This window comes from Oncorhynchus nerka, unplaced genomic scaffold, assembly GCF_034236695.1.
Source record: "Oncorhynchus nerka isolate Pitt River unplaced genomic scaffold, Oner_Uvic_2.0 unplaced_scaffold_1661, whole genome shotgun sequence".
In the NCBI taxonomy this organism is placed as follows: domain Eukaryota; kingdom Metazoa; phylum Chordata; class Actinopteri; order Salmoniformes; family Salmonidae; genus Oncorhynchus; species Oncorhynchus nerka.
In genome coordinates this window covers 62,501-84,718 of record NW_027039658.1, presented here as the reverse complement: position 1 = coordinate 84,718, position 22,218 = coordinate 62,501, and the positions used below count along the sequence as shown (strand labels likewise).

At 48.9% G+C, this 22,218-nt stretch overlaps 1 pseudogene; it reads left to right on the top strand.

Moving 5' to 3' along the window:
• Window positions 1-4,382: 4,382 nt before the first annotated feature.
• LOC135568165 (poly(rC)-binding protein 4-like) overlaps window positions 4,383-22,218 on the top strand; it is a 55,888-nt pseudogene continuing 38,052 nt past the window's right edge.

The window sequence follows — 22,218 nt, the reverse complement described above, 5'->3', positions numbered from 1 at the left end:
TCCCTCCACTCTCCCCATCCTTCCCTCCACTCTCCCCATCCTTCCCTCCACTCTCCCCATCCTTCCCTCCACTCTCCCTCCACTCTCCCCATCCTTCCCTCCACTCTCCCCATCCTCCCTCCCCCATCTCCCTCCACTCTCCCCTCCCCATCCTTCCCTCCACTCTCCCCATTCTCCCTCCTCTCCCCATCCTTCCCTCCCTCTCCCCATCCCTTCCCTCCACTCTCCCCATCCTTCCCTCCCCCTCCACTTCCCTCCACTCTCCCCATCTCCCTCCCTCTCCCCATCCTCCCTCCACTCTCCCCATCCTTCTCCCCGTCCCCTCCACTCTCCTCCGTTCTCCCTCCATCCTTCCCTCCACTCTCCCCATCCTTCCCTCCACTCTCCCTCCGGACTCCCCATCCTTCCCCTCCCTCCATCCCCCCTCCCCCTCCTCTCCCTCCACTCTCCCCATCCTTCCCTCCACTCTCCCCCTCCCCCATCCTTCCCTCCACTCTCCCCATCCTTCCCTCCACTCTCCCATCCTTCCCTCCACCTCCCCATCCTTCCCCTCCACTCTCCCCATCCTCCCTCCACTCTCCCCATCCTTCCCTCCACTCTCCCCGTCCTTCCCTCCACTCTCCCCATCCTTCCCTCCACTCTCCCCATCCTTCCCTCCACTCTCCCCATCCTTCCCTCCACTCTCCCCATCCTTCCCTCCCCTCCACTCTCCCCATCCCTTCCCTCCACTCCCTCCACTCTCCCCATCCTTCCCTCCTCTCCCCATCCCTCCCTCCTCTCCCCATCCTTCCCTCCACTCTCCCCATCCTTCCCTCCACTCTCCCCATCCTTCCCTCCTCCACTCTCCCCATCCTTCCCTCCACTCTCCCCATCCTTCCCTCCACTCTCCCCATCCTTCCCTCCATTCTCCCCCCATCCTTCCCTCCACTCTCCCCATCCTTCCCTCCACTCTCCCCATCCTCCCTCCCTCTCCCTCCACTCTCCCTCCCCGTCTTCCCTCCACTCTCCCTCCGTTCTCCCTCCACTCTCCCTCCGTTCTCCCTCCACTCTCCCTCCCTCCCTCCTCTCCCCGTTCTCCCTCCACTCTCCCCGTCCTCGCTCCGTTCTCCCTCCCTTCCCTCCACTCTCCCCGTTCTCCCTCCACCTCCGTTCTCCCTCCACTCTCCCCATTCTCCCTCCACTCTCCCTCCGTTCTCCCTCCACTCTGCCTCCGGTCTCCCTCCACTCTCCCCATTCTCCCTATACTCTACCTCCACTCTCCCTCCGGTCTCCCTCCATTCTCCCTCCACTCTCCCTCCAGTCTCCCTCCACTCTCTCTCCGTTCTCCCTCCACTCTCCCCATTCTCCCTCTACTCTCCCTCCACTCTCCCTCCATTCTCCCTCCACTCTCCCAGTTCTCCCTCCGTTCTCCCTCCACTCTCCCCATTTTCCCTCTACTCTCCCTCCACTCTCCCTCCATTCTCCCTCCACTCTCCCCGTTCTCCCTCCGTTCTCCCTCCACTCTCCCCATTCTCCCTCCGTTCTCCCTCCACTCTCCCCATTCTCACTCCACTCTCCCTCCGGTCTCCCTCCACTCTCCCCATTCTCCCTCCACTCTCCCTCCAGTCTCCCTCCACTCTCACCCATTCTCCCTCCACTCTCCCTCCGCTCTCCCTCCACTCTCCCCATTCTCCCTCTGCTCTCCATCCGCTCTCACTCCACTCTCCCTCCGTTCTCCATCAGCTCTCCCTCCACTCTCCCTCCGTTCTCCCTCCACTCTCCCTCCGATCTCCCTTCCGCTCTCCCTCCTTTCTCCCTCCACTCTCCCCATTATCCCTCCGCTCTCCCTCCACTCTCCCCATTCTCCCTCCACTCTCCCTACATTCTCCCTCCACTCTCCATCTGTTCTCCCTCCACTCTCCCCGTTCTCCCTCCACTCTCCTCATTCTCCCTCTGCTCTCCCTCCGTTCTCCCTCCATTCTCCCTCCACTCTCCCTCCGGTCTCCCTCCACTCTCCCCATTCTCCCTCCACCCTCCCCATTCTCCCTCCACCCTCCCCGTTCTCCATCCACCCTCCCCGTTCTCCCTCCACTCTCCCCATTCTCCCTCCACCCTCCCCGTTCTCCCTCCACTCTCCCCATTCTCCCTCCACTCTCCCCATTCTCCCTCCACCCTCCCGTTCTCCCTCTGCTCTCCCCATTCTCCCTCTGCTCTCCCCATTCTCCCTCCACTCCCCCGTTCTCCCTCCGCCCTCCCCATTCTCCCTCCACTCCCACCGTTCTCCCTCCGCCCTCCCCATTCTCCCCACATTCTCCCTCCACTCTCCATCTGTTCTCTCTCCGTTCTCCCTCCACTCCCCCCGTTCTCCCTCCATTCTCCCTCCACTCTCCCCGTTCTCCCTCCGTTCTCCCTCCGCTCTCCCTCCTTTCTCCCTCCACTCTCCCCATTATCCCTCCGCTCTCCCTCCACTCTCCCCATTCTCCCTCCACTCTCCCTACATTCTCCCTCCACTCTCCATCTGTTCTCCCTCCACTCTCCCCGTTCTCCCTCCACTCTCCTCATTCTCCCTCTGCTCTCCCTCCATTCTCCCTCCATTCTCCCTCCACTCTCCCTCCGGTCTCCCTCCACTCTCCCCATTCTCCCTCCACCCTCCCCATTCTCCCTCCACCCTCCCCGTTCTCCCTCCACCCTCCCCGTTCTCCCTCCACCCTCCCCATTCTCCCTTCACTCTCCCCATTCTCCCTCCACTCTCCCTCCGGTCTCCCTCCACTCTCCCCATTCTCCCTCCACCCTCCCGTTCTCCCTCCACCCTCCCGTTCTCCCTCCACCCTCCCGTTCTCCCTCCACCCTCCCCATTCTCCCTCCACTCCCCCCATTCTCCCTCCACCCTCCCCGTTCTCCCTCCGCTCTCCCCATTCTCCCTCCACTCTCCCTCCATTCTCCCTCCACTCCCCCGTTCTCCCTCCACTCCCCCATTCTCCCTCCACTCCCCCCGTTCTCCCTCCACTCTCCCCATTCTCCCTCCACTTTCCCCATTCTCCCTCCACCCTCCCCTTTCTCCCTCCACTCTCCCCGTTCTCCCTCCACTCTCCCCATTCTCCCTCTGCTCTCCCCGTTCTCCCTCCACTCCCCCCGTTCTCCCTCCGCCCTCCCCATTCTCCCTCCACTCCCACCGTTCTCCCTCCGCCCTCCCCATTCTCCCTCCACCCTCCCCATTCTCCCTCCACTCCCCCGTTCTCCCTACATTCTCCCTCCACTCTCCATCTGTTCTCTCTCCGTTCTCCCTCCACTCCCCCGTTCTCCCTCCGTTCTCCCTCCGCTCTCCCTCCTTTCTCCCTCCACTCTCCCCATTATCCCTCCGCTCTCCCTCCACTCTCCCCATTCTCCCTCCACTCTCCCTACATTCTCCCTCCACTCTCCATCTGTTCTCCCTCCACTCTCCCCGTTCTCCCTCCACTCTCCTCATTCTCCCTCTGCTCTCCCTCCGTTCTCCCTCCATTCTCCCTCCACTCTCCCTCCGGTCTCCCTCCACTCTCCCCCCATTCTCCCTCCACCCTCCCCATTCTCCTCCACCCTCCCGTTCTCCCTCCACCCTCCCGTTCTCCCTCCACCCTCCCGTTCTCCCTCCACCCTCCCGTTCTCCCTCCACCCTCCCCATTCTCCCTTCACTCTCCCCATTCTCCCTCCACTCTCCCTCCGGTCTCCCTCCACTCTCCCGTTCTCCCTCCACCCTCCCCGTTCTCCCTCCACCCTCCCGTTCTCCCTCCACTCTCCCCATTCTCCTCCACCCTCCCCATTCTCCCTCCACTCTCCCCATTCTCCCTCCACCCTCCCGTTCTCCCTCCACCCTCCCGTTCTCCCTCCACCCTCCCCATTCTCCCTCCACCCTCCCGTTCTCCCTCCGCTCTCCCCATTCTCCCTCCACTCTCCCTCCATTCTCCCTCCACTCCCCCGTTCTCCCTCCACTCCCCCATTCTCCCTCCACTCCCCCGTTCTCCCTCCACTCTCCCCATTCTCCCTCCACTCTCCCGATTCTCCCTCCACCCTCCCCGTTCTCCCTCCACTCTCCCCATTCTCCCTCCACCCTCCCCGTTCTCCCTCCACTCCCCCCGTTCTCCCTCCGCTGTCCCTCCACTCTCCCACCATTCTCCCTCTGCTCTCCCTCCACCCCCACCACCCTCGCCAACAGATACACACACTCACCACTTCAATGAAACAACCTCCTCCATCCTCGGATTGTGTGGTTTGTTCAGTGACTGGCTCTCCAAGACAAAGACAAGGAGCCTTCAATACTGAAATTGGGACGAAACGAAAGGACCACGTGTTTGCGTCTCCAGTGGGAATGATAGTTGTCTTCTCCTCTCTTCTCCTTGTCCTCCATCCCTCTATTCCATCCATCACAGAGCAGCGCCCGTGTCAACATTTCAGAGGGCTCGTGTCCAGAGAGGATCATCACCATTACAGGACCTACAGACTGTGTCTTCAGGGCCTTCACCATGATCACTCTCAAACTGGAAGAGGTCTGTCTCTGTCTTTCTCTCTTTTTTTTCTCGTCTCTCGTCTCTGCCTGCTTTTCAAACCTCTGGATGATTAGTGAGCATGTTGCTCTATTCCATTCAATAGACCTTGAACAGTGAGCTGACTGAGTTATTTATAATGAGGGATATCTGGAGAAAATTCAATCCCTCTGAAATGAAAATTGATGGCCCTCCCTTCAGTAAGAAAATTGTTTTTACCCTCCCCTCCCTGAACACTTGGAAAAGAAACAAGTGACCCTCCCCTATGCACAAAATAATAATTAAAACATGAGGTGGATAGCAGAGAACATGCCTACCATTTACCCCTCACCCCTAGTACAGACCAGAGAATTAGTTATGAAGTTAACCCCTCACCCCTAGTACAGACCATAGCATTAGATATGAAGTTAACCCCTCACCCCTAGTACAGACCAGAGCATTAGATAGGCAGTTATCCCTCACTCTTAGAACAGACCAGAGCATTAGTTATGAAGTTAACCCCTCACCCCTAGTACAGACCAGAGCATTAGTTATGAAGTTAACCCCTCACCCCTAGTACAGACCAGAGCATTAGTTATGAAGTTAACCCCTCACCCCTAGTACAGACCAGAGCATTAGTTATGAAGTTAACCCCTCACCCTAGTACAGACCAGAGCATTAGTTATGAAGTTAACCCCTCACCCCTAGTACAGACCAGAGCATTAGTTATGAAGTTAACCCCTCACCCCTAGTACAGACCAGAGCATTAGTTATGAAGTTAACCCCTCACCCCTAGTACAGACCAGAGCATTAGTTATGAAGTTAACCCCTCACCCCTAGTACAGACCAGAGCATTAGTTATGAAGTTAACCCCTCACCCCTAGTACAGACCAGAGCATTAGTTATGAAGTTAACCCCTCACCCCTAGTACAGACCAGAGCATTAGTTATGAAGTTAACCCCTCACCCCTAGTACAGACCAGAGCATTAGTTATGAAGTTAACCCCTCACCCCTAGTACAGACCAGAGCATTAGTTATGAAGTTAACCCCTCACCCCTAGTACAGACCAGAGCATTAGTTATGAAGTTAACCCCTCACCCCTAGTACAGACCAGAGCATTAGTTATGAAGTTAACCCCTCACCCCTAGTACAGACCAGAGCATTAGTTATGAAGTTAACCCCTCACCCCTAGTACAGACCAGAGCATTAGTTATGAAGTTTTAGAAACGGTTCTTTATTTTATAAGCAGCCAGGAGGGGAATTCAATGCCTAATAAGGCATTTTTAATTTCATTATTATTTATTTCTAAGTTTAAAAAAAAAATTCACACTACCGTTCAAAAGTTTGGGGTCACTTAGAAATGTCCTTGTTTTTGAAAGAAAAACAAAAATGTTATTGTCCATTAAAATAACATCAAATTGATCAGAAACACAGGGTAGATATTGTTAATGTTGTATATGACTATTTTCGCAGGAAACGGCTGATTTTTAATGGAATATCTACGTAGGTGTACAGAGGCCCATTACCAGTAACCATCACTCCTGTGTTCCAATGGCACATTGTGTTAGCTAATGGCACGTTGTGTTAGCCAATGGCACGTTGTGTTAGCTAATCCAAGTTTAGCATTTTAAAAGGCTAATTGATCATTAGAAAACCCTTTTGTAATTATGTTAGCACAGCTGAAAACTGCTGTTCTGATTAAAGAAGCAATACAACTGGCCTTCTTTAGACTAGTTGAGTATCTGGACCATCAGCATTTGTGGGTTCGATTACAGGCTCAGGCTTACAGGCTTTCTTCTGAAACTTGTCAGTCTATTATTGTTCTGAGAAATTAAGGCTAGTCCATGCGAGAAATTGCCAAGAAAGTGAAGATCTCGCTGTGTACTACTCCCTTTACAGAACAGCACAAACTGGCTATAACCAGAATATAAAGAGGAGTGGGAGGCCCCGGTGCACAACTGAGCAAAAGGACAAGTACATTAGTGTGTCTAGTTTGAGAAACAGACACCTCACAAGTCCTCAACTGGAAGCTTCATTAAAAAGTACCAAAACACCAGTCTCAATGTCAACTCCAGGATGCTGGCCTTCTAGGCAGAGTTCCTCTGTCCAGAGTACCATTGACTGTGTTCTTTTGCCCATCTTTATCTTTTCTTGTTATTGGCCAGTCTGAGATATGGCTTTTTCTTTGCATCTCTGCCTAGAAGGCCAGCATCCTGGAGTCGCCTCTTCACTGTTGATGTTGAGATGTTGAGACTGACTGACTCAATATACCCTCACATACCCCCTCAATATACCCTCACATACCCCCTCAATATACCCTCACATACCCCCTCAATACCCCCTCACATACCCCTCAATATACCCTCACATACCTCCTCAATATACCCTCACATACCTCCTCAATATACCCTCACATACCTCCTCAATATACCCTCACATACCCCCTCAATATACCCTCACATACCCCCTCAATTCGAGCCCTGGTTTTAACTTATTTCTGGAATAGGAAGAAAGCCCTCTTGTTGTTAGTATCCTCAAGTTAAATTCAAATGTTAAATTCAAATGAATGACTGTTTAAAGGAATTTGGTATTCTCGAATTAGCCTACTTTCAGCTGTCCATCTCTGCAGCTGCCGCTTCATAGTAATGTATGTCAATTACTCAAATATGGCTTATTGTGAGGTCAATAATAACTCTGATAAATACACTATATACAAAAGTATGTGGACACCCCTTCAAATTAGTGGATTCAGCTATTTCAGCCACACATGCTGCTAACAGGTGGATACATGTGAGCACACGGCCATGCGATCTCCATAAACAAACATTGGCAGTAGAATGGCCTCACTGAAGAGCTTTCAATGTGGCATCGTGACATCGAAGACTTTCAACGTGGCATCGTCACAGGAAGCCGCCTTTCCAACAGGTCAGTTCGTCAAATGTCTGACCTGCTTGAGCTGCCCCAGTCAACTGTAAGTGCTGTTATTTTGACGTGGGAAACATCTAGGAGCAACAACGCCTCAGCCGCAAAGTGGTAGGCCGCACAAGCTCACAGAACTGGAACGCCGAGTGCTGAAGCTTAAAAATAATCTGTCAACACTCACTACCGAGTTCCAAACTGCCTTCTGGAAGCAACGTCAGCACCAGAACTGTTTGTCTGGAGATTCATGAAATGGATTTCCATGGCTGAGCAGCCGCACACAAGCCTAAGATCACCACGCGCAATACCAAGCGTTGGCTGGAGTGGTGTAAAGCTCGCCGCCATTGGACTCTGGAGCAGTGGAAACATGTTCGCTGGAGTGATGAATCACGCTTCACCATCTGGCAGTCCGACGGACGAATCTGGGTTTGGCGGATGCCAGAAGAACGCTACCTACCCGAATGCGTAGTGCCAACTGTAAAGTTTGGTGGAGGAGGAATACTGGTCTGGGGCTGTTTTTCATGGTTCGGGTTAGGCCCAGAAATTGTTTGTCGAGATCTGTGTGAATGAACTTGACTGGCTTGCACAAAGCCATTGAACACCTTTGGGATTAGGCCGACTGTGAAACAGGCCTAATCGACCCAACATTAGTGCCCAAATTAATTTGACACATTAACATATATATTATTTTTGGGGGGGGTCCGTATTGACCCCTTTCTAGATCCGGTCCGCAAGTTGAGTATTGAGGATGTAGTGGAAAACCTTCCCAGAAGAGTGGAGGCTAATATAGCAACAAAGGGGGGGACCAACTCCATATTCCATGATTTTGGGAATGAGTTGTTTGACGAGCGGCTGTCAACGTACTTTTGGTCATGTAGTGAAGCTTCATTATGGACAATGAAACATATTGTTTTTATTTTAAAAATTAATTATAGCAATAGCAAGCTCTTTCTCAAGCTGAACGGGACATCAGTAGGCACAGATATTGCTTCTTTTTTTCACAAATTGACCTGCTGAAGTGCCACCGTACCTCTCCAGACGCACAGGCCTTTCTTGAAATTGGCAATTTATCGTTTGCTGACACTTGCACGTGTCCCTGCATGGATAGGTTGAGCAGCGTTTTTTTCGGTAAGGCCAATTGGACGAACCCATCCTAATTCATGTCCCGTTATGTACTCGTTCTTACCCACAATGCATCACGTAGTGCCTGGATACAGCCCTTAGCCGTGGTATTTTGGAATAGTGGAATATTTCACCTGCAGTTCCGAGGTAACTCTTTGCATCATATAAATTCTTCGTATATGTAACAAATATATACAAGAAGCGGCATGTGAAATGTCAGTCGTCTCGTCTAATTGGATTGTAAAACCAATTTGATGTGCGGGCTCTGTCTAAAACCTGCATGTGAGTCAATATCATCTGCTGTATGCTGGATTCTATGCGTGACAATATTGTGTCCATCGGAAATCAGGATTTCACTGATCTTAGTAGCAGCCGTGGGCCTAACACCTCTCGGCAAGCATCCGCGACTAAGGGCACGACCAGCTATAGAGAAAGGAGAATGTTACGTGAGAGAGGAAGTGCGAAGCCTTCAGTGTTCTGTCGTTGTCTGGGAAACTATTGTGCAGCAATCTCTCTTTTTCTGTAAAAAAAAAAAAAAGAAATGGTCTGGTTTATCCTGGTTTGTCCTTGAGATGTGGAGGTTTTGATTCGGCGCATATTTTTGCATTGATGGCGTCATCGCATCGCTGCTGAGGCAAGTCTGACACATCATACCGGTTTTGGCGGGCAGCTGTTATTTGAAACAAGTCCAGGGAGAGAGAGAGCGAGAGAGCGTGCAGGCAGGCTGAGCAGCAGGACTAGTGTGTGTGTGTGTATATCTCACTCTTTCTGTCACACATACAGGCTTATAGACATCTCCTCTCACAGTCCCTCTGTTGACTCCTCCCTTCACAGTGAAGACAGAGTTCCCATAGTAACACTAGGGGTGGTCCTGGAGCTCCGCCCAGTCACGTGATGTACAACACATGAGTGTGATAAAGAGCACGTTTTAGTGTGATGTAGAACTCGCTACTGAAAAAAAAAGGAGAAAGTTACAAGGAGCCCCATTCAGTTGGTCAGCTGGTGGGTCAGCTATGTCTCTTTTCTGGTTTTACAATGAACAATAACAAGTCATCACATGGTAGTCTGACCCCCCCCCCCCCAAAAATAAAAATAAATAAACCAGCAATGAGTAATAGTATTGTTCCTCTTAAAGACACAGAGAACAGAAAGAAACACACACATATTTCAACGACTGTTCATCCTCTGAGGACACACTGTGTTGCTCTTTGTTTTTCCTACTGTTACAAAAAGAGATTTGTACTAAACAATATCTCTCTATAAATATATATATATATATATATATAAACTGGGTAGTTAGTAGCCCTGAATGCTGGTTGTAACCAGTTTATAATAGCAATAAGGTACCTCTTGGGTTTGTGATATATGGCCAATATACCATGGCTAAGGGCTGTATCCAGGCACTACGTGATGCATTGTGGGTAAGAACAGCCCGTAGCCGTATACCACACCCCCTCGAGCCTTATTGCTTATATATATATATATATATATACAGTGGGGCAAAACATTATTTAGTCAGCCACCAATTGTGCAAGTTCTCCCACTTAAAAAGATGAGAGAGGGACACACAAGATGAGAGACCGAGAGAGAGAGAGAGACAGAGAGAGAGACAGAGAGACAGACACAGAGAGAGAACTACTTAGAAAGAGACAGAGAGAGAGAGAGAGAGAGAGAGAGAGAGAGAGAGAGACACGGAGAGACAGAGAGAGAGATACTCACAGAGAGACAGAGAGAGACAGAGAGAGAGAGACACACACGGAGAGACAGAGAGAGACAGAGAGAGACAGAGAGAGACAGAGAGAGAGACAGAGAGAGAGACAGAGAGAGACAGAGAGAGAACTACTTAGAAAGCGGGCTCATAGTATATACGGTAGTGTGTAGCAGGACCCTTATAGAAGGAAGTAGCTATTTCCTGTGGTTTGTTCAGTGATTTAGAGTGTTGGATTGACTAGGGAGGATTATACTGTTCTATTAAGGGAGTATTTCATAGTTTTAAATTAAGTCTTCGGAGGTGACATTTAAATCTGCCTGATCCACATGAGGAGAAACCGGCCGTCCCCAACCAATCAACCAGACAGAAAAGAGAGGCACAGCTAATCCAGCTAACGGAGAGAGAGAGAGATGGGGGGAAGGAGAGAGGGGGGAGAGAGGAGGGAGGGGGAGAGAGAGAGGAAGAGAGGGGGAGGGGAGAGAGAGAGGAAGAGGGGGAGAGAGAGGAGGGCAGGGAAGGAGAGAGAGGGGGAGGGAGGGGAGGGTGAGAGGAGAGAGACAAAGGGGAGGGAGATAGGGAGGATGGGAAGAGAGAGAGAGGGAGGGGGAGAGATACAGAGAGAGAGGGAGGGGAGAGAGATACAGAGAGAGAGGGAGGGGGAGAGATACAGAGAGAGAGGGAGGGAGAGAGGGAGGGAGAGAGATACAGAGAGAGAGAGTGGGGGGAGAGGGAGGGAGAGAGATACAGAGAGAGTGAGAGAGAGAGAGACAGAGAGAGAGAGGGGAGGAGAGAGAGAGAGGGGGAGGGAGAGATACAGAGAGAGAGAGCTATACAGAGAGTGGGAGAGAGAGAGAGGGTGAGGGGAGAGAGATAGTTATGGGAGAGAGATACAGAGAGAGAGAGAGATACAGAGAGAGAAGGGAGAGAGAGAGAGAGAGGGGGGAGAGATACAGAGAGAAAGATACAGAGAGAGGGAGAGAGATACAGAGAGAGAGGGAGAGAGAGGGAGAGAGAGAGAGATACAGAGAGAGAGGGAGAGAGATACAGAGAGAGAGGGAGAGAGAGAGGGAGGGGAGAGATACAGAGAGAGAGGGAGAGAGAGGGAGCGGGAGAGAGCGGGAGGGAGAGAGATACATAGAGAGAGGGAGGGAGAGAGATACAGAGAGAGAAGGGGAGAGAGAGAGGGAGAGAGAAGGAGAGAGAGAGAGAGGGAGGGAGAGAGCTACAGAGAGAGAGGGGGAGAGAGAGGGAGAGAGAGGGGGAGAGAGAGAGAGGAGAGAGAGGGGAGAGAGAGAGGGAGGGGGAGAGAGAGAGGGAGAGAGAGAGAGAGGGAGGGGAGAGATACAGAGAGAGAGAGAGGAGAGAGATACAGAGAGAGGGGGAGAGATACAGAGAGAGAGGGAGGGAGAGAGGGAGGGGGAGAGATACAGAGAGAGAGAGAGGAGGGAGAGAGGGAGGGGGAGAGATACAGAGAGGAGGGCAGAGAGCGAGGGGGAGAGAGAGAGGGAGGGGAGAGATACAGAGAGAGAGGGAGGGAGAGAGGGAGGGAGAGAGAGATACAGAGAGAGAGGGAGAGAGATACAGAGAGAGGGGGAGGGAGAGAGGGAGGGAGGGGAGAGATACAGAGAGAGAGAGAGAGGGAGAGAGGGAGGGGAGAGATACAGAGAGGGAGGGAGGGAGAGAGCGAGGGGAGAGATACAGAGAGGGAGGGAGGGAGAGAGGGAGGGGGAGAGATACAGAGAGGGAGGGAGGGGAGAGAGCGAGGGGGAGAGATACTGAGAGAGAGGGAGGGGAGAGGGGAGGTGGAGAGATACAGAGAGGGAGAGGGGGAGAGATACAGAGAGAGAGGGAGGGGGAGAGATACAGAGAGAGGGGGAGGGGAGAGAAAGAGAGAAAAATACATTAAGAGAGATTAAGATAGAGAGACAGGAAGTCACTGCCTCGTTTGCATAAGGATATTCATCTCCAGGTTATTTTGAATAAAAACGTATATTTTCTCTCCCATCCATTCCAAGCGGTGCTCAAGAGATTTAGGAGTTAGCGTTGAAAGAATACTAAAACGATCCTTCCAAACGCCAAACCCCTTGATCATTTATACACACGTTCTATTTGGAGAGAAATACATAATCATTGTGTGCATTACGTTGAGAAGACGCAGGGGAGACTATAGGTTTGAGTCAAGGAAGCATAGTACGGATTCAGGTCACGTAGCCTCTAAACTGATGTGATGGGCGGCTGGACAGCCCATGCTATTTACATTTCAAACGCTACTAGAGACCTGCTACGGCTAATTGATTAGCGCAATGCTACAGCTAATTGATTAGCGCAATGCTACAGCTAATTGATTGGTGCAATGCTACGGCTAATTGATTAGTGCAATGCTACAGCTAATTGATTGGTGCAATGCTACGGCTAATTGATTAGTGCAATGCTACGGCTAATTGATTAGTGCAATGCTACGGCTAATTGATTGGTGCAATGCTACGGCTAATTGATTAGTGCAATGCTACAGGTAATTGATTAGCGCAATACTACGGCTAATTGATTAGTGCAATGCTACGGCTAATTGATTGGTTCAATGCTACGGCTAATTGATTAGTGCAATGCTACGGCTAATTGATTAGTGCAATGCTACGGCTAATTGATTAGTGCAATGCTACGGCTAATTGATTGGTGCAATGCTACAGGTAATTGATTGGGGCTATGATTTTGGATGATATTTATTACCTATAGCTTAATTAAGGAGATTGTGTGTGTGTGTGTGTGTGTGTGTGTGTGTGTGTGTGTGTGTGTGTGTGTGTGTGTGTGTGTGTGTGTGTGTGTGTGTGTGTGTGAAATAGAGAGGTCTAGGTCTAACTAGTGGACATAAATCCTTGGACCTCTAGTGGTTAGAGCAGGTAGCCTAGTGGTTAGAGCAGGTAGCCTAGTGGTTAGAGAGGCAGGTAGCCTAGTGGTTAGAGAGGCAGGTAGCCTAGTGGTTATAGGCAGGTGGTCTAGTGGTTAGAGAGGCAGGTAGCCTAGTGATTAGAGAGGCGGGTAGCCAATTGGTTAGAGGCAGGTAGCCTAGTGGTTAGAGCGTTGAGGCCAGTAACTGAAAGGTTGCTAGGTTGAATCCCCGAGCTGACAAGGTAAAAATCTGTTGTTTTGCCCCTGAATAAGGTAGTTAACCCACTGTTCCTGTTCCTCATTGTGTAAATAAGAATTTGTTCTGAACTGCTTTGCCTGGTTAAATAATACAAATGTGATGATGTGGGGCTTGTGCAAAGGGAAAGTCGTGAATACAAGCCCTACAGTTTTCATTGTTCAGGTCACATGGGATGACCAGGAATATCCTCATCCACAAGTCACCCTCTTAAGAGAAAGAGAATGGTGTTTCTGAAAAGTGAATATATTTGACCAGCAGTGTAAATATTGTCTGGAATCTACATAGGAATGGAAGGAAGAATCACTAACATTCTGTAATCTAACATTCTAGAATCTCTAACATTCTGTAATCTAACATTCTAGAATCTCTAACATTCTGTAATCTAACATTCTAGAATATCTAACATTCTGTAATCTAACATTCTAGAATCTCTAACATTCTGTAATCTAACATTCTAGAATCTCTAACATTCTGTAATCTAACATTCTAGAATCTCTAACATTCTGTAATCTAACATTCTAGAATCTCTTAACATTCTGTAATCTAACATTCTAGAATCTCTAACATTCTGTAATCTAGCATTCTAGAATCTCTAACATTCTGTAATCTAACATTCTAGAATCTCTAACATTCTGTAATCTAACAGGAAGACAACAGACAGGTTGGCACAGTTCTGTTCCATCAGCCTTTCTTCCTCTTGACTGGCAGGATCCAGAACCATTGACGTGCGAATTAAACTCTCAATGTTACAGGTGGTGTTTATACGAGTATAGGAATGGTATATTTACATTACTGACTGGAACTAATTGCAAAAATCGCTGAAGTTGAGACTTTTATCTCCCTCACCAACTTTAAACATCAGCTATCTGAGCAGCTAACCGATCGCTGCAGCTGTACATAGTCCATCGGTAAATAGCCCACCCATTTTCACATACCTCATCCCCATACCGTTTCTATTTATTTACTTTTCTGCTCTTTTGCACACCAATATCTCTACCTGTACATGACCATCTGATCATTTATCACTCCAGTGTTAATCTTCTAAATTGTAATTATTTGCCTACCTCCTCATGCCTTTTGCACACAATGTATATAGACTCTCTTTTTTTTCTACTGTGTTATTGACTTGTTAATTGTTTACTCCATGTGTAACTCTGTGTTGTTGTCTGTTCACACTGCTATGCTTTATCTTGGCCAGGTCGCAGTTGCAAATGAGAACTTGTTCTCAACTAGCCTACCTGGTTAAATAAAGGTGGGGGGGGGGGGAACGACCCCTCATCTTGACCTTGTAGGGTCACTGTGCTATGTGGTTCTTTTTACCTACCTTAGTTGAATACACTAAGAACAAGTCACTCTGGCTAAGAGTTTCTGCTCAATTACTAAAAACTTTAAAGTACAGGCCTTCTACAACCAATCAGCTTTGTTCTCTCTAGGACCTTTCAACTCTGGTAGCCAATGGCACGGTCACCAGCAAGCCTCCCGTCACCCTACGATTGGTCATTCCTGCCAGCCAATGTGGCTCTCTCATCGGGAAGGGCGGCTCCAAGATCAAGGAGATCAGAGAGGTGAGTGTTTCTCTTCAACATCTGTCCTCTCCATAGCCGAGTGGTTAGAGGAGGCAGATAGCCTAGTGGTTAGAGGAGGCAGATAGCCGAGTGGTTAGAGGAGGCAGATAGCCGAGTGGTTAGAGGAGGCAGATAGCCGAGTGGTTAGAGGAGGCAGATAGCCTAGTGGTTAGAGGAGGCAGATAGCCTAGTGGTTAGAGGAGGCAGATAGCCTAGTGGTTAGAGGAGGCAGATAGCCTAGTGGTTAGAGGAGGCAGATAGTCTAGTGGTTAGAGGAGGCAGATAGCCTAGTGGTTAGAGGAGGCAGATAGCCTAGTGGTTAGAGGAGGCAGATAGCCTAGTGGTTAGAGGAGGCAGATAGCCTAGTGGTTAGAGGAGACACAGACATCTCCAGCAAAACATGACATGACTTTTAATACCTGCAAAAGGGAAATAAACTCCTTGAACCATTTGAACCATTTGAACCATTTGAACCACTATTCAAACCATTTGAACCACTATTCAAACCATTTGAACCACTATTTTAACCATTTGAACCACTATTCAAACCATTTGAACCATTTGAACCACTATTCAAACCATTTGAACCATTTGAACCATTTGAACCACTATTTGAACCATTTGAACCACTATTCAAACCATTTGAACCACTATTCAAACCATTTGAACCACTATTTGAACCATTTGAACCACTATTCAAACCATTTGAACCACTATTTGAACCATTTGAACCACTATTCGAACCATTCGAACCACTATTTGAAACATTTGAACCAGTAGTTGAACCACTATTTGAACCACTATTTGAACCACTATTTGAACCACTATTTGAACACCACACAAACACATTTGAACTTGAGAGGAGAATTGTTTTTAGACAGTTGAGAAAGTGTCTGTGTCTATTTGCAATTTAAATATGAGACAGAATTGAAAGGTAAACAACATTTCTCTTGTAAAGCAGATAAATAAATGACCTGTGTATTTTCTCACTCAACAGACCACCGGGGCACAAGTACAGGTAGCTGGGGACCTTCTGCCCAACTCCACCGAGAGAGGAGTGACGATATCTGGAACCCAAGACGCCGTCATCCAGTGTGTTAAACTCATCTGCACTGTCATTCTCGAGGTACTGTACACCCGGCTGCGTTCTCAAACACCCGGCTGCGTTCTCAAACACCCGGCTGCGTTCTCAAACACCCGGCTAGGTTCTCAAACACTCTGCTGCGTTCTCAAACACCCGGCTAGGTTCTCAAACACTCTGCTGCGTTCTCAAACACCCGGCTGCGTTCTCAAACACCCGGCTGCGTTCTCAAACACCCGGCTAGGTTCTCAAACACTCTGCTGTGTTCTCAAATCAAATCAAATCGAATCAAATTGTATTTGTCACATACACATGGTTAGCAGATGTTAATGCGAGTGTAGCGAAATGCTTGTGCTTCTAGTTCCGATAATGCAGTGATAACCAACAAGTAATCTAACTAACAATTCCAAAACTACTGTCTTATACACAGTGTAAGGGGATAAGGAATATGTACATAAGGATATATGAATGAGTGATGGTACAGAGCAGCATACAGTAGATGGTATCGAGTACAGTATATACATATGAGATGAGTATGTAGACAAAGTAAACAAAGTGGCATAGTTAAAGTGGCTAGTGACATAAGAATGCAGTCGATGATCTAGAGTACAGTATATACATATGCATATGAGATTAATAATGTAGGGTAAGTAACATTATATAAGGTAGCATTGTTTAAAGTGGCTAGTGATATATTTACATCATTTCCCATCAATTCCCATTATTAAAGTGGCTGGAGTTGGGTCAGTGTCAATGACAGTGTGTTGGCAGCAGCCACTCAATGTTAGTGGTGGCTGTTTAACAGTCTGATGGCCTTGAGATAGAAGCTGTTTTTCAGTCTCTCGGTCCCAGCTTTGATGCACCTGTACTGACCTCGCCTTCTGGATGATAGCGGGGTGAACAGGCAGTGGTTCGGGTGGTTGATGTCCTTGATGATCTTTATGGCCTTCCTGTAACATCGGGTGGTGTAGGTGTCCTGGAGGGCAGGTAGTTTGCCCCCGGTGATGCGTTGTGCAGACCTCACTACCCTCTGGAGAGCCTTATGGTTGAGGGCGGAGCAGTTGCCGTGCCAGGCGGTGATACAGCCCGCCAGGATGCTCTCGATTGTGCATCTGTAGAAGTTTGTGAGTGCTTTTGGTGACAAGCCGAATTTCTTCAGCCTCCTGAGGTTGAAGAGGCGCTGCTGCGCCTTCTTCACGACGCTGTCAGTGTGAGTGAACCAATTCAGTTTGTCTGTGATGTGTATGCCGAGGAACTTAAAACTTGCTACACTCTCCACTACTGATCCATCGATGTGGATAGGGGGGTGTTCCCTCTGCTGTTTCCTGAAGTCCACAATCATCTCCTTAGTTTTGTTGACGTTGAGTGTGAGGTTATTTTCCTGACACCACACTCCGAGGGCCCTCACCTCCTCCCTGTAGGCCGTCTCGTCGTTGTTGGTAATCAAGCCTACCACTGTTGTGTCGTCCGCAAACTTGATGATTGAGTTGGAGGCGTGCATGGCCACGCAGTCGGGGTGAACAGGAGTACAGGAGAGGGCTCAGAACGCACCCTTGTGGGGCCCCGTGTTGAGGATCAGCGGGGAGGAGATGTTGTTGCCTACCCTCACCACCTGGGGCGGCCCGTCAGGAAGTCCAGTACCCAGTTGCACAGGGCGGGGTCGAGACCCAGGGTCTCGAGCTTGATGACGAGCTTGGAGGGTACTATGGTGTTGAATGCCGAGCTGTAGTCGATGAACAGCATTCTCACATAGGTATTCCTCTTGTCCAGGTGGGTTAGGGCAGTGTGCAGTGTGGTTGAGATTGCATCGTCTGTGGACCTATTTGGGCGGTAAGCAAATTGGAGTGGGTCTAGGGTGTCAGGTAGGGTGGAGGTGATATGGTCCTTGACTAGTCTCTCAAAGCACTTCATGATGACGGAAGTGAGTGCTACGGGGCGGTAGTCGTTTAGCTCAGTTACCTTAGCTTTCTTGGGAACAGGAACAATGGTGGCCCTCTTGAAGCATGTGGGAACAGCAGACTGGTATAGGGATTGATTGAATATGTCCATAAACACACCGGCCAGCTGGTCTGCGCATGCTCTGAGGGCGCGGCTGGGGATGCCGTCTGGGCCTGCAGCCTTGCGAGGGTTAACATGTTTAAATGTCTTACTAACCTCGGCTGCAGTGAAGGAGAGACCGCATGTTTTCGTTGCAGGCCGTGTCAGTGGCACTGTATTGTCCTCAAAGCGGGCAAAAAAGTTATTTAGTCTGCCTGGGAGCAAGACATCCTGGTCCGTGACTGGGCTGGGTTTCTTCTTGTAGTCCGTGATTGACTGTAGACCCTGCCACATGCCTCTTGTGTCTGAGCCATTGAATTGAGATTCCACTTTGTCTCTGTACTGACGCTTAGCTTGTTTAATAGCCTTGCGGAGGGAATAGCTGCATTGTTTATATTCGGACGTATTACCAGACACCTTGCCCTGATTAAAAGCAGTGGTTCGCGCTTTCAGTTTCACGCGAATGCTGCCATCAATCCACGGTTTCTGGTTTGGGAATGTTTTTATCGTTGCTATGGGAACGACATCTTCGACGCGTTCTAATGAACTCGCACATCGAATCAGCGTATTCGTCAATATTTCCATCTGACGCAATACGAAACATGTCCCAGTCCACGTGATGGAAGCAGTCTTGGAGTGTGGAGTCAGCTTGGTCTGACCAGCGTTGGACAGACCTCAGCGTGGGAGCCTCTTGTTTTAGTTTCTGCCTGTAGGCAGGGATCAGCAAAATGGAGTCGTGGTCAGCTTTTCCGAAGGGGGCGGGCAGGGCCTTATATGCGTCGCGGAAGTTAGAGTAACAATGATCCAAGGTTTTACCACCCCTGGTTGCGCAATCGATATGCTGGTAAAATTTAGGGAGTCTTGTTTTCAGATTAGCTTTGTTAAAATCCCCAGCTACAATGAATGCAGCCTCCGGATAAATGGTTTCAGTTTGCAAAGAGTTAAATAAAGTTCGTTCAGAGCCATCGATGTGTCTGCTTGGGGGGATATATACGGCTGTGATTATAATCGAGGAGAATTCTCTTGGAAGATAATGCGGTCTACATTTGATTGTGAGGAATTCTAAATCAGGTGAACAGAAGGATTTGAGTTCCTGTATGTTTCCTTCATCACACCATGTCTCGTTAGTCATGAGGCATACGCCCCCGCCACTCTTCTTACCAGAAAGATGTTTGTTTCTGTCGGCGCGATGCGTGGAGAAACCCGTTGGCTGCACCGCATCGGATAGCGTCTTCCCAATAAGCCATGTTTCTGTGAAGCAGAGAACGTTGCAGTCTCTGATGTCCCTCTGGAATGCTACCCTTGCTCGGATTTCGTCAACCTTGTTGTCAAGAGACTGGACTTTGGCAAGAAGAATGCTGGGGAGTGGTGCGCGATGTGCCCTTTTTCGAGTCTGACCAGAACACCGCCTCGTTTCCCTCTTTTTCGGTCGTTTCCTTGGGTCGCTGCGTTCTCAAACACCCGGCTAGGTTCTCAAACACTCGGCTGCGTTCTCAAACACTCGGCTGCGTTCTCAAACACTCGGCTGCGTTCTCAAACACTTTCGGCTGCGTTCTCAAACACCCGGCTAGGTTCTCAAACACTCGGCTGCGTTCTCAAACACTCGGCTGCGTTCTCAAACACCCTGCTGCGTTCTCAAACACTCGGCTGCGTTCTCAAACACCCGGCTGCGTTCTCAAACACTCGGCTGCGTTCTCAAACACCCGGCTGCGTTCTCAAACACTCGGCTGCGTTCTCAAACACCCGGCTAGGTTCTCAAACACCCGGCTGCGTTCTCAAACACTTCATCCCGAAAGTTTAGCAGATATCAGTGTTGTTTTATTTGTCTCATGGTTTTAAACAGCACGTCATTACCATGGTAAGAGATGGAAGGTCATAATTCATTTAAAGACGGACACCTTAGCAATTTTTATTGTTTACAAAAAACAAAACTATATATTTTTTTGGGCCCATTCTAATGTTCAAATGAACAGTAACTGAATGCCTCGATGCCTGTCAGCCTGCTTCATATAACAAGCCACGGCCACGTAACTCACTGTCTGTAGAAGCGAATCATGTTGATGAACGGGGTGGTGTACCTAATAAACTGGCCACTTTGTGTACATGTTGTTGTTTTTTAAACACAAGTGCAAACTTCGAGGGGTAGGCTATTTCAATAGTTAGTCTGATGGTGCCCTCTGATGTCATGTCTGTTTGTCTATCTGTCAACTATATTTGATTTGGTGTTTTGTTTTTTTATGTCCTCAATTGTGCTGTGATGTTTTACTACCTTGAGTTTAATACTGTTTTAATTTTGGTGGTCTTGTATCTAGTCACCTCCGAAAGGAGCCACTATTCCGTATCGACCCGGCCCCTCCCCAGGAACAGTCATGATCGCCGGCAACCAGGTGAGGACACACACACACACACACACACACACACACAGACACAGACACAGACACGCACGCACGCACGCACGCACGCACGCACACACACAGAGACACAGACACGCACGCACGCACGCACGCACGCACGCACGCACACACAGACACAGACACGCACGCACGCACGCACGCACGCACACACACACACACACACACACACACACACACACACACACACACAGACACAGACACGCACGCACGCACGCACGCACGCACGCACGCACGCACGCACGCACGCACACACACACACACACACACACACACACACACAGACACGCACGCACGCACGCACGCGCACACGCGCACACACACACACACACACACACACACACACACACACACAAACAGACATACATGAGAAACCCCGTAACATAACACAACATAGAAAAGCATAGCGTCACATCAACCTTAACATCACATACAGTAACAGGTGAGAGAATCAGACCTACACGAGGGGGGACAAACTCAAAATGTCCGCCAGTCCACTCGTTATGACATCCTTGACCTGAATGGAGATTTTATTTTAATACTCTAGGGATTTTGTATTTCTATACCCGGGGGGACCAACTCACAATATCCAGCTGAACTCCTCGGGTCTCCGCACCAGGTTGCAATATTGATTGTATATATTTGAAGTACTTCAGGTGCGATTAACAAGAGAATAGTCCTAAACCCAAGTATTTCAAATTTCGGGATCACATATTCAACCTAGTCTGTATTCATTCACTGGAATTTTACATTTTTTATTTTAAACTTTATTTAACTAGGCAAGTCAGTCAGGAACATATTCTTATTTACAATGACGGCCTAACCAGGCCAAACCCACCCTTATCTCACACACACACACACACACACACACACACACACACACACACACACACACACACACACACACACACACACACACGTAGACACGGTTGCGTGCATACAATAATATCAAGATCAAAGATCTTCATGAATATTCATCATTTTCTGCCTGGGTTCAAGAGCTGCAATTCCAGAGCAGAAAATACATTAAAGTGGATATGCAGCCCCGTCCCAAATGGCACCCTATTCCTACATAGTGCACTACTTTTGGCCAGAGTCCTATGGGCCCTTGTTGAAAGTAGTGCACTAGATAGGGAATATGGTGCCATTTGGGACATACACCTTTCCCTATATCAATGCGGTAACGGAATAGGGTGCTATTTGGGACATAAACCTTCGTTGATGCTCGCGACTGTGATTCCCTATATCAATGTGGTAATGGAATAGGGTGCTATTTAGGACATAAACCTTCGTTGATGCTCGCGACTGTGAATCCCTATATCAATGTGGTAACGGAATCACACAAATGACCTTTTTAAGATCAGTTAAATGTTCCTGCTAAACGTTGATCTATTTGATGTTAAATCTCTGACGTTGATGAGGAAAGAGGATGAGAATGATACTGTAGGGACACTGGACAGCGTACCTTGAGTCGGGTTGTTTAGTACATTTACTACCCCTGACCCTTGGCGTCTTTACTTAGTTATATAGGGGAGGGGGCAGGTTGTTGATGTCTGTAACATCCTACAGTTTGGACTGTACCAAGTCTGACCCCTGGTCTGTCTGTCTGTCTCTGTGCTTGAAGGTGTTTGAGACATCTGAGTACGGATCACATCCTCTCTTCCATGTGTCCCAGGGAGGGCTGGATTTACAACAAGTGAGTATGATGATGAGCTGATTTTTGTATTTTTTATTTTACCTTTATTTTACTAG